We start from the raw sequence: 12,549 nt of genomic DNA on the forward strand, positions 1-12,549 counted from the left end.
CTAAATGGTGGGGGCGCCGCCGCAGCATGCCCCCATGCTTGATCTTGGTTCCCTTCCCATTGACTTGTCCATCCTTGCGGGTATCCTTGTCCACTTGATGCACCTTGAAATTCATTCCTCCAATAAGCGGAACTTGGCGGTGGAAGGTTTACTTCCAAGTCTTCTTGTTGGGCCGATGCCGATGTTCCTTCAATTAACCTTCCTCTTTTTGATTTCTTCACCTTTTTCCAATATTTTCAACTCGCCAATCAGTCCTCCCTCTTGCAAATAATTTCAGCCTTTGATCGGGGAGGGAAATATCCATTTCAGAAATAGTGAATCCCTTCTTTTCATCCCCTCCGATATAATGATCTTGCCTCAAATGTTCAATCCCAATATCTCTTCCCGGGACATAAAATTTTTGGATCACTCGTAACCTCGGATTCATGGCTCGGGCTATCATTGTGAGATAACACCCCGAACCAACTTCTCCCGTGCCGGATGATACTTCACAAATCCACCTTTCAACCATGATGTAGGTGGGATCAATCACTTGCTTCTTCACCAATGCAGCATACATCCAATTTAATTCTTGGTCGGTGACCTTCGATTCTCTCATCCTCCCGAGAATTCTTTTGCTCAACCAAGAGTGGAATATTTGGAGGGTCACATTACTTATATTCTTCCTTTGGAGGTTGACATCTTTTGCTATCTTTGTCCAAAATTCATCAAGCTCTCTATCTTCAACTTGCACCATTTCATATGCATTACTTTTGAATCCGAGCAAACTCCCTATTTCTCCATAGGTGATGACTTTTTCTTCATTCTTGAGCCAAAATTTCAGACATGGAACTTATTCACCATCCACAACTTCCGTTGTTTTCTCCAGTGTCATGAACATCTCTAAAGCCACTTCTTCTTGCATGTCTACTGTGACACCGTCGGAAAATAAATTCCAACCGATGTTCTCTAAGAGTTGGTAGATGTCATGATGAAATCCCAACTTTTCTAATGCTTCATCATCAAAATCATAATTTGCTCGCAGCCTTCCCTTCATGAACTTGAGCCTTTCTTCTTCTTCCTTCGACAAGATAATAAACCCATATTCTGAATTCTTGGGTTTGTATGGTGGTGGTGCGGATGACCTTGTCGAACGCCGTGGAGGAGGTGGCATCCCTTCGGTGAATCTCATGGAGGAGCTTCTTGGGTCTCTCATCCCGCCAAGGAGCAACATGTCGCTCCTCGGTGCGGGGTTGTCTTCCTCCATGCTCCGCGGAGACTCAGAGACCGAGTGCCTCCGTGAAGAACTTGGCGATGCGTCGGATGTTGATGAACGCGTCCTTCTCCTCCCGGCGATGAACTTCATGAGGCCACTCATGGTGACTCCTTGCTGCACACACTCAAAAACAAACACACCAGGGATTTCTTGCCAGCGGGAGAACAATATATCGAAGAGTGGAACAAACTAGGAATTGTGGTGAATTTTCTGAGATTTTTGGAGTAGATTTTGGTGGACGAATTTTTCAGGGCTCTAACTAATGTTTCTGGGTGAAGAACTTGAAGAACATAAACAATGAACTGAGTGAGGAGCGTACCTGTCAAAGGGGAGCACCAGAGCACTTAAAAAGGGGCCAAGCCGGCCAGCCTAGGGCCTTGGGGCCGACCGGCCTAGGGGTTTCCTGGCTCTCCTCCACTTCAATTTCCTCTAGTGGTTTCCTGGTGCAATTATTTGCTTCTGTCCAGTACATCTTTGGTGCTTTGCACCATCCAAATCCCGTGAACCACTCCTTCTTTGCCTTTGATGTCCACTTGCAGCATTATTTCTTCACTTTGTGTCATTCACCTTGTCCCATGCTTAATCATTCATCACATGGTGCCATCTTTGCTGAAAATCACATGTCCTTCCCATGCATGGCTGCTTCCTCCTTTGAATTATTTGCATGTGGTGGTAGGTAGAGAGCACAACTCTTTCCCGTGAACTCACTTTGATCAATGGATGTTAATCAAGCACATAAACCCTCTACAAATCATGCTTAGATGTTTAGTCCTCCTCTAACTTTGAAATTTCAGAATTGACTCAAAGCATGCAATGAGTTTAAATGAATAATCAGAGGGGAATTGAAACATCTTTACATTTGTAAGTCGAAAAATATTTCCCGACTACATTAATTTTGGTTGCACCGGAACTGTTCACTTTCATGAATTGATAGCGAACAATCTCGAATTCAACTGTGGGTCTTGGGTTTAGGTTCTAATTTTTGCCAAAATGAGATAGGGAGATTTGAAAAAAGGAATAAATAAAGTTAGGAAAATTCTAATCCTATGGTGATGAAACTGAAAATTCTCTCTATGTTTGCGCGAACCTATGCATCAAGAATTCAAATGATATAAACATAGCGTGGCTCTATTCGTGTGTTTTATCTCAACTTGGTCCGGCCGTCATAGAGAGGACGGTCGCCAAAAATAGGTATGGAATTTTGGATGTGGCTTTCTCAAGAAGAGGCAAATAAATCATAGGATGGCTCATGTCATTGGTTTAAAATAAGAAACAACATCGAAATGACCGAGCGATTAAAATCCAAATCGAATTGTTCGACCAAACGACCAATTGTTCAAAAGTATATCATGTTCTTGCGTAGCAAAATTCTCAACTTACTTACCTAAACCTTTCTCGGGTTGTCCTCCCGGCAGCTTATTCTTGACTTGACGAACAGGTTGAACTCCCGGCAGCTTTATTCTTGACTCGACGAACGGGTTGCCTCCCGCAAAGCGCTTCGTTTATAGTCTATAGCTAGACTTTCTTCTTCTTCACTTCGGACCAACGCTCGGTGATGGCGCTGCAGTCTTGGGTACCCACTTCCGCACAGTCCGTGGTGCGGGTTTGTCTTCTAGGTTAGTCGTCTTTTTGGTCTTCACAAGCGGGCTTTTAGCTTTCTTCTTGACGGGTGCAGCGATCTTCTTTGTCGCAATGGATGCGACGACTTCTATCTCCTTCTTCGCTTCCTTCTTGTTCGGCTCCTCATCTTTCTCCGGCTTCTCCTCTATGACACGGCGGTGAGGCGGAACATATTTGACATTGATCATGTTGCATACCTCGAGGCGTGGACGAAACTTGACCTCGCTTGTGGTGCCATTGATGTCGAACTTTATCTCCCCCTTGCCAACGTCGATGTTCGCCCTTGCGGTCTTGAGGAAAGGCCTCCCAAGGATGAGAGGCGCCTTGCTTCCTTCTCCCATATCGAGAATCACAAAGTCAATGGGGACTAAGTGTTCTCCAATCTTCACGGGCACGTCTTCGGCGATTCCCAAAGAATAGTGAAAGGAATTGTCCGCTAACTCTAGGCACGTGGCGGTGGGTTCTGGCTCTGGTAAGCGTAGCTTCTCGAACACATTCTTTGGCGTGACACTCACACTTGCACCGAGATCACAAAGCGCTCTTTCAAACATAAGAGATCCAATGGAACACGGGATGGTAGGACATCCGGGGTCCCTCTTCTTTTCAAGAGCTTCATTAGCATTTGCCGCGCTACACTCCTCGGTTAGCTTGACGGTGCTTGGCGGTATCTCGCGCTTGTTTCCCATGATGTCTTTGAAGTAACGAGAATACGTCGGAACTTGTAGAGCATCCAAAAGCGGCATATTGATGCTCAACCTGCGTACCATATCAACAAATTTGTTGAATTGCTCATCTTCATGTTTACCTTTGCGGTATTGTGGCCTTGGCGGTAGAATCTTTGTGTCTATGTCATCTAGCTCAAACTCCGGCTCTTCGGTGACTATCTCTGGCATAGGAGTAGGTGCCTTCTCCTTGATGATGGTCTCCACTTGAACTCTTGGCTTAGGCTTCCTAGCTCCCGCTGCATGTAGTCGTTGAAGCTCTCATAGGCTTCCGCAATAGTCTCCGTCGGGGCTTGCGCGAATGTTGCAATCTTGTTGCGTAGAATTTGGGTCTTGCCCGGCGAGTAGAACTCCTTCATCAAGGTCTCCCAATTTTGCACCGTGTTCATCGGTAGAGAATGAAACCATTGCAGCGCTCTCCCAAGTAGAGAGAACGGAAAGAGCCTCGCTCTCATTTGATCTTGAGTCGGCAGGAACTCCCTCGCGTCGGCAGGAACTAAGCAGCAGTAGCGTATCCAAGAGGAGAAAGTACAGAAGAGGCAAGAGTGAGTACACAACTTGTACTCAACAAGTATAACACAAACTATGAGGCTCTAAGGTTGGCTGACTCAACTGCATTAGCTTTTAAGTCTTAGCAAAATTTTATTAAAGCTAATTACTACAAGTTGATGAATTACCATAAACCCAGTTACATAATAATTAATCAAAATTAATTATGATACTATTGAGAACCAAACCAAACCAAGCCACCCAGGGAAACCTGCCTCGTCAAAGAAAGATAACCCCACTAATCAAAAGGAGGATCTGGGCCGCTCATGACCGTGAGCACGGCTAGTATACCAGTTTTACACTCTGCAGAGGTTGCACATCTTTACCCACAAGTCGTGAGCTACGCTAGTTGTTCATCACACTTCCGTAGGTGAGATGGCTAGCAAACTCACTACGAGGCCATTACAAAGAATCTCGTTGGTAAGGCGTAATCGCGAAGAGTTAGATCAGCGACGATGGGGCCCACCTCCAGGGGTACAAGCACAGGTGCGCAAACCAAGCACAGACCAAGCCGGAGGAGCAGGGACCATTGAAGCTTACCACCCTTTGCCCCACAGGTAAGTTACTCCAAACCAAAAAGACCTAATTAGTAAGCCAAGACCGTCCCATTCCAGTGTTGTGGTAGCGCTGTTGTCCCAGGTGTCGCTCTATGAACCGGTCGTTATAGAGAGTGGCCAACCAAGCACTAAGCACCGTGCTGGCCCCCTAAACCATGTTTCTAACAAAACCAATTTTTAACGAGACGTGAGCCACTCAAGCCAACACAGAGGGCCACTCTCAGAATTAAGTTGCATAAACCATTAATCAAATTAATTAAAAAGGACCAAGTGAGTTATAGCGCGTCACCTAGCACAACTAACCAAAATGCAACCCAAGGTAATTATATAAAGGATAAATGTGGCTAGGAAATCCTTATAGGCATACAGTATTAAAATGCAGTATGAAAATATATTTAAAAGTGATAGGTTGTTCATGTTAAACTTGCCTTCCTCGTACTGCTCCTGCTGCTGCTCAAACTGGTCAGAAGACGGCTGCTCCGGGTACTGGTACTGGAGCTCCTCAGATGGATCAACGTCTACTCACGAACACATGGCCAGAAAACAATACACAACAATAAGCATACAAGCAAACACTAACAAAAGCTAAGAAATAGTACATCAATACATAATAACAGCACACTAAACTAGTCTAAAACTATTCTACGCATTACAACGATCGCGTGGATATAAAGAACGCCTAAAACGGAGCTAAAACGCATAATCTAGGCCAAAAACAAGTTCTAGGGGCTTATCTGCGAGAAACACTAAGTTTCTAAGGGTTTTCTGCAAAAACCGAGGGCTCAAATGTAATTAAACATTAGAGCCAAGGGCTAGCGTGCAAAAAGACCTGGTGCGACAGCTGGGTGGACCGCGCGTTAAAAACTGGAAAACCTCGAGGGCTTAGGTGTAAAGATTAGGACTTGGATAGAAATATCTTTACACAGACATGGACCGCGGGTTAATTGCAAGGAAATTGGAGGGCTCTTTAGCAAAAATGCCAGGGCGAACCGGTATGTTTAGATCTGGGCCGTTAGATCGCGATCACACGGCTCGGGTTTGATGGGCTCTAGATCTAATCGGGGCCGTTGCCTCCAGATCGGGCGGATTAGATGCAACGGGGCGCGGGGCGGCGGCGGAGCTCGCCGGACTTGAGTCCCCGCGGCGGAGCTCCACCGGGAACTCGCCGGAGAGGACGGTTTAGGCGCTACAGGGGGTCTTTTGGCCTGGGGTTTGGTGCAAAAGAACGAGCGCGGCGTGCGTAACGCACCGGCGGCAACGGGGAGGCGGTTCGGGGCTCCGGGCGTGACGCTCGTCGGAGATGGCGGCTCGGCGGCGTAGGGCTCGACGGTGTGCCGCTCGCTGGGGCCTAGAGAATGCTACGGGCTACTACAACTAGAGTAAAAGCACGGCGAGGACTAGGGGAGCTCACCGAGCTTGGAAACAGGCGGAGATGCGGCGCAGAGGGGGCCGGCGACGAGGCCCGGGCGGCGGCGCTCGGACGGGGTCGGAGATGGGTCGAAGCAGAGGGCCTCTGGACGTCTGGGCGGCGTGGATCAATGCGGGGTGTTCCTGTGAGGCCGGTGGAGGGCTCAGTGAGGTCGGGAACCCACCGGCGGCGAGAAATCGAGCGGGCGGGGAAAACCTCACTGGAGAGATGTCCGGCGAAATTCCGGCGCAGCACGGGGCTTGGGCCGAGGCAAAGGCTTCAGGAGGGTTTCTGGCGTCGTGGCGATGCTCCTGCACGGGTTGGCCGGGGCTCCGGTGCGGCGGAGTGGCGTGGCCGCGGCGAGGTGCTCTGCTCTTGGCAGGGGCAAGGCGGCAGCTAGGTTTGGGCGATGCTGGTGTGCGGGGTAGGGAGCAGGAGACTACGGGGCGGTTTAAAGAGCCCGGACAGAGGGTCTCGGCGAGCGGGATAGGGATGAAGGGATGCGGGGATCGCGGCCGGGGATCACGGCCGGTTTGTTGTGTGCGGTTGCTGTGCGAGCGGAGGGCGCGGGGAAGGAGATGGCCCTGACCCGTGGGTCCGGCCTGGCAGCGAGGGGAAGGCGACACGGGCGAGTGCGGGCCGAGCGGGGCACCGGGCGAGCGGAGGGCGGAGCACTGGGTCGCGCGCTTGGGCCGAGCTAGCGTGTCGTACGGCGCTAGGCTGAGCGTGCGGGAGGCGCGGGGAATGGGCCGCGCGAACTGGGCCCGAGCGGAGGTGGGTCAGGTGGACTGCGGGGAGAAGGACTGGGCCGGGGTGGGAAGCGGGCCGCGGGGAGAAGGGGAAAAAGGGAAAGGGAGAGGGAGAAGGGCTGGGCCGGTTTGGTGCTGGGCTGGGGTTTTGGGTTTTTCTTTCTAACTCTAATCCAAACTCAAGCTATAAGAATTCAAATAAATTTGAATTCAAACTCTAACCAAACAACAAAAGAAAAGATGCTCCAGCATGAATGCACAAACATTTTAACCCTATGATAAATTTTAATTACTTGAGAATCAAAATTAGATTAAATGCAAGTCTAAACACAACAAATCTTAGAAATTTAATCAAAGCCAATTAAATTTATTAATAAAAGCTGAAATTTAAATTAGGGTGTTACAGACCCTACCCCCTTAAAGAAATCTCGTCCCCGAGATTTAGCTAGGCTGGCTAGCAAAGAGATCTGGATAGGTCTTCCTCAGCTCATCTTCTCGCTCCCATGTAGCCTCAGCTTCACTATGGTGACTCCACTGAATTCTGCACATCTTGATGTGCTTGTTCCGAGTAACCCTCTCTGATGTCTCCAGAATTTTCACCGGATGCTTAGTATAAGTCAGATCTTCCTGCACATCTACTCCATCCAGTGGTGCCTGCTCTTCGGGTACTCGCAGACACTTCTTCCGTTGAGATATATGGAAGACATCGTGAACTCCTGAGAGGCTGGTGGACAACTCCAGGCGATAAGCAACTTCGTCTTTCCTCTCTAGCACCTTGAATGGACCAACATACTGAGGTGCTAACTTCCCCTTGACATTAAACCTGCATATTCCTCTCATCAGAGACACCTTCAGGTATACATGATCACCAACACTGAAAGTCAGGTCTCTCCGTTTGCCATCTACATAGCTCTTTTGCCTACTCTGTGCAATCCTCAGATTTTCTCGCATAGGTTGTACCATCTGCTCTGCATCTTCTATAATATCAGGGCCAAAGAGCTGCTTCTCACCAATCTGATCCCAATAGAGAGGAGTCCTGCACTTTCTGTCATACAATGCCTCAAAGGGGGACTTCTTCAGACTGGCCTGATAGCTGTTGTTGTATGAAAACTCAGCATACGACAGGCACTTATCCCAACTAGTACCATACTGAATAGCACAAACTCTCAGCATATCTTTCAACACTTGGTTGGTTCTCTCTATCTGTCCATCTATCTGATGATAAGCAGTACTGAAGCGCAGCTTCGTATCCAACGAATCATGGAGCTGCTCCCAGAATTGTGAAGTGAACTGAGATCCTCTGTCAGATATGATCTTCTTGGGCACGCCATGTAAACAGACAATCCGAGAGATGTACAACTCTGCAAGTCTGGCATCGGAGTAAGTAGTGTTCACTGGAATGAACTGAGCAACCATCGTCAGACGATCCACTACTACCCATATAGAGTTGTACCCCTTCTGAGTACGAGGCAATCCAACAATGAAGTCCATAGTGATTTCCTCCCATTTCCACTCTGGAATCTTCAACGGCTATAACAGACCTGCTGGCCTCTGATGCTCAGCCTTGACACGCTGACAGGTGTCACAAATAGCGACGTACTCTGCCACTGAACGCTTCATCCCATACCACCAGAAACGTTCCTTCAGATCATAATACATCTTCGTGCTTCCCGGATGAATAGAATAAGCTGTATCATGAGCCTCACTCAGAATCAACTTCCGGAGACCCTTCACATCTGGCACACAGATCCGGTTCTTGTACCACAAGGTACCCTTATCATCCTCTCTGAAATGAGGAGCATTGCCTTTCTTGAGCAACTCACGGATCTCCTGTAGCTTCTCATCTTCTTTCTGATGCTGCCTGATCTCTGCATCTAGAGTGGGTACTGCCTCGAATGCTGCACTCGAAGTATGATGCAAGAAACCCAGACTCAACTGCTCAAACTCCTCACATAGCTCCTGAGGCATCTGGAAAGCCACGACCATGTTGACATAGCTTCTTCTGCTCAGAGCATCTGCCACAACATTGGCCTTACCCGGATGATAGTGAATCTCCAGGTCATAGTCCTTGACCAACTCTAACCATCTCCTCTGCCGCATGTTCAGCTCATTTTGCGTGAAAATATACTTGAGGCTCTTGTGATCAGTGTAGATATCACACTGCTGCCCATACAAGTAATGCCTCCAAATCTTCAGAGCATGTACGACTGCGGCTAACTCAAGATCATGAGTGAGATAGTTCAGCTCATGCTGACGTAACTGCCGTGAAGCATAAGCAATCACTCTGCCCTCCTGCATTAGAACACAACCAAGACCATCCTTCGAAGCGTCACAATACACCGTGAACCTCTTGCTCTGGTCTGGCAGAGTAAGGATTGGTGCCGTGGTCAACCTCTTCTTCAGCTCATCGAAGGCCATCTGACGCTCATCAGTCCATATAAATGCCGCATTCTTCTCTAGCAAGGAAGTCAAAGGCTTCGCGATCTTGGAGAAATTCTCAATGAACCTCCGATAATATCCTGCTAAGCCCAAGAATGACCGGACTTCCTTCACTGTCTGTGGTGTCTCCCACTCGAGCACGTCCTTCACCTTGCTCGGATCAACTGCAATACCTCCCTTGGAGATGATATGACCGAGGAATGGAACCTCGTCAATCCAGAACTCGCACTTGCTGAACTTAGCATACAGCTGATGCTCCCTCAATCTCTGCAACAGGAGCCTCAGATGCTCTTCATGCTCTTCCTCTGTCTTGGAGAAGATCAGAATGCATGAAGAAAGCCGGGGCATTAGTCAAGCCGAAGGACATGACCGTGTACTCATACAGCCCGTACTTACAGGTGAATGCCATCTTCGGAATATCCCCAGGACGGATCCTCAGCTGAAAATAACCCGAACACAGATCAATCTTCGAGAATATATGAGCACCTCGAAGCAGATCGAAGAGATCCTCAATATGGGGCAATGGATGCTTGTTCTTGATAGTAACTGCATTCAGCTCCCGATAATCGACACACATTCTCTTCGAGCCATCCTTCTTATCTACTAGGAACAATGGAAAAGCCCAAGGAGAGAAGCTGCGACGGATATAGCCCTTGGCTAGCAACTCATCAATAGTCTTCTTGACTTCCTCATGCTCTATAGGTGCCATGCGGTAGGGCCGCTTTGCAATAGGAGCTGTGCCAGGCAAGAGATCAATAGAAAACTCGATGTCGCATTCAGGCGGCATACCTGGCAAATCATCCGGAAAGACATTTGGGAACTCAGACACCATGCGAATACCATCCGTGGGTCTAGCCTCCATCTGATGAACAAATCCAGAAGGTTCCACTGCACTGATAGTAACCTCCTAGCCACTGGAAGCCGACAATAAGACTGTCCTCTGAGCACAATCTATCCGGACTCCCCACTTAGCAAGAGTCTCCATCCCCAGAATGACATTGATGCCCTTGGTGTCTAGCACCATCAGATCTGTACTGAACTCTACTCCCCTCAAGGATACACTAACTCTGGGGGAGAATGTATGAGATCTCATCTGTCCTCCTGGTGAAGATACTAACAGGCACCTCTTTAATATGCTAGTACGAATACCATGTTGCTCGACAAAAGACCGACTAATGAAGGAATGCGTAGCACCAGTATCGAAAAGCACTATAGCTGGATATGAATTGACCATGAACGTACTAATAACCACATTAGGAGCCTCGACTGCTGACTTGACCGTCACGTGGTTCACTCTGCCCTGAAGTGGCGCCCTGGGCTGAGCTGGACGCCCCTGCTGTCCCGCCTGTGCCTTCCGGGGGCAAGAGTTGGCGTAGTGCCCCGGCTGGCCGCAGTGATAGCAGGTGCGAGGGGGTCCCTGAACCTGCTATCCGGCAGGAGGAGCTGCCTGCCGTGGAGCCTGCGGTGCTGGTGGAGCTGGTGGAGCAGCACGAGCCGGAGGTGCCGGTAACCTCGGGCCTTGACCTGCCTGCTGCTGCTGTCAAGGCGGGTACTGCTGCGGCCTCTACTGGTACTGCTGGGGGGGCAGTACTGCTGCTGCTGGTACTGCTGGGGTGGCTGGAGGCGAGGACGAGTGTTGCTGCCGGAAGCAACGGGGACAATCTTCCTCTTCTTGTCCTCCATCTCCAGGTGCTTGCGCTCCGTGTTGAGCGCGTTGTCAACCAGATGGTTGAAGTCGTCGAAGCGGAGGTTGAGCAGCGCGTACTGGAGGTAGTCCTCAAGACCCTCCATAAAGTGCTCCTGCTTCTTGCGGTCATCCGCAACATCGGCAGGGGCGTAGCGAGCAAGCTGCAGAAAACGATCACGATACTCCGTGACCGTCATAGTCCCCTGAAGTGAAAAAGACAGATATATATATCGAAGGATTAATTCATGATTCAGAAAGATAGAATAAGGAGGTATTAGCTCAAAAGGAAACAATGAATGATTATTTCTGAGATTACCTGCTTCAGTGCAAGGAACTCCTTCTGCTTCATCTTCATAACGCCCGCAGGGACGTTGTGGCTCCGGAACTACTCCCGGAACTGGAGCCAGGTGAGAGCCTCGCGGTCCTGAACTGGGTGGGACTCCCACCAGTCCAAAGCTGCCCCTCGCAGCTGTCTTGCTGCGTACAAGACTCGCTCACGATCATCGCACTGGGCGATGTCCAGCTGGCGCTCCACTGCACGGAGCCAATCGTCAGCCTGAAGAGGGTCGGACGTGTGAGAGAACGTCGGCGGGTGACCCCTCAGGAACTCGGCACGCCTGTCGCTAGGCTGCGGCGGTGGAGGAGGTGGAGGCTGAGTGTGAGCCTGCTGAAGTGCCTGACTAGTGTTGTTCAGGGTAGCCATCATCTGCATCTGGAGCTGGAAGTACTGCTCCGGGGTCAGAGGCGGAGGCATCGGGATCCCAGTTCCCTGGTTGTTCTGCCCCTGCTGGTCAGAACCACGCCTGGTGTTCACCATCTGATTTTGGACAAAAGATTTCATGAGTGAGGATATTGCAGAAATAAATTCAGATGGAAACGATATTTTTCTGCGAGAAAGACTTAGACATGATAAAGTAGACAGGATACAGTGGACTGTTTTACCCCCCAACGATCTAACTCATTTTATTAATTAATTAACTTTAACCTAAGAGTGATTTTCTTTAAACAAATTTAAACTACTAAGCTATGCAATCAACCAAAAATCCAAATCAAATATGTAGCATAATAACAAGCATACAATTTTCACAACTTAACTGAGTTTAACACACGACTCGACTAACACAACGCGTCGCAGAACGTGCTATCGTATTATTATAAAGGGGTCATCTAGCTTATACCTATGATGGCCAGACGACTTACTCCAGGCCAGAATCTATGGAAACTATTTTATAGAGAGAAATCAAGGCAAGACGAGTAAAAGGCATAGAATTCAAGGGGTATAATAGTAAAATAGTTTCAGCTAGCAAGGGTTGGAGAGAGAAGTCCTAAAACTCGACCGGTTCTATCTAGGCTTCGTCCTACAGTCGATATGACTCTGATACCACTCTGTAACACCCGGTTTATAAAAGGACATAAACTGAGCAGTCATATACGTGCCAGGATCAAGTCACATGTATATACAACAGAATGAATAATATATCACAGCATATATCATGTAAAAGATATAATAAAGCGAGTACGAATGTTATTTATTACTTTAATGACAAAAATGTCCGATACAGC

This window comes from Panicum virgatum, chromosome 2N, assembly GCF_016808335.1.
Source record: "Panicum virgatum strain AP13 chromosome 2N, P.virgatum_v5, whole genome shotgun sequence".
Lineage (NCBI taxonomy): Eukaryota > Viridiplantae > Streptophyta > Magnoliopsida > Poales > Poaceae > Panicum > Panicum virgatum.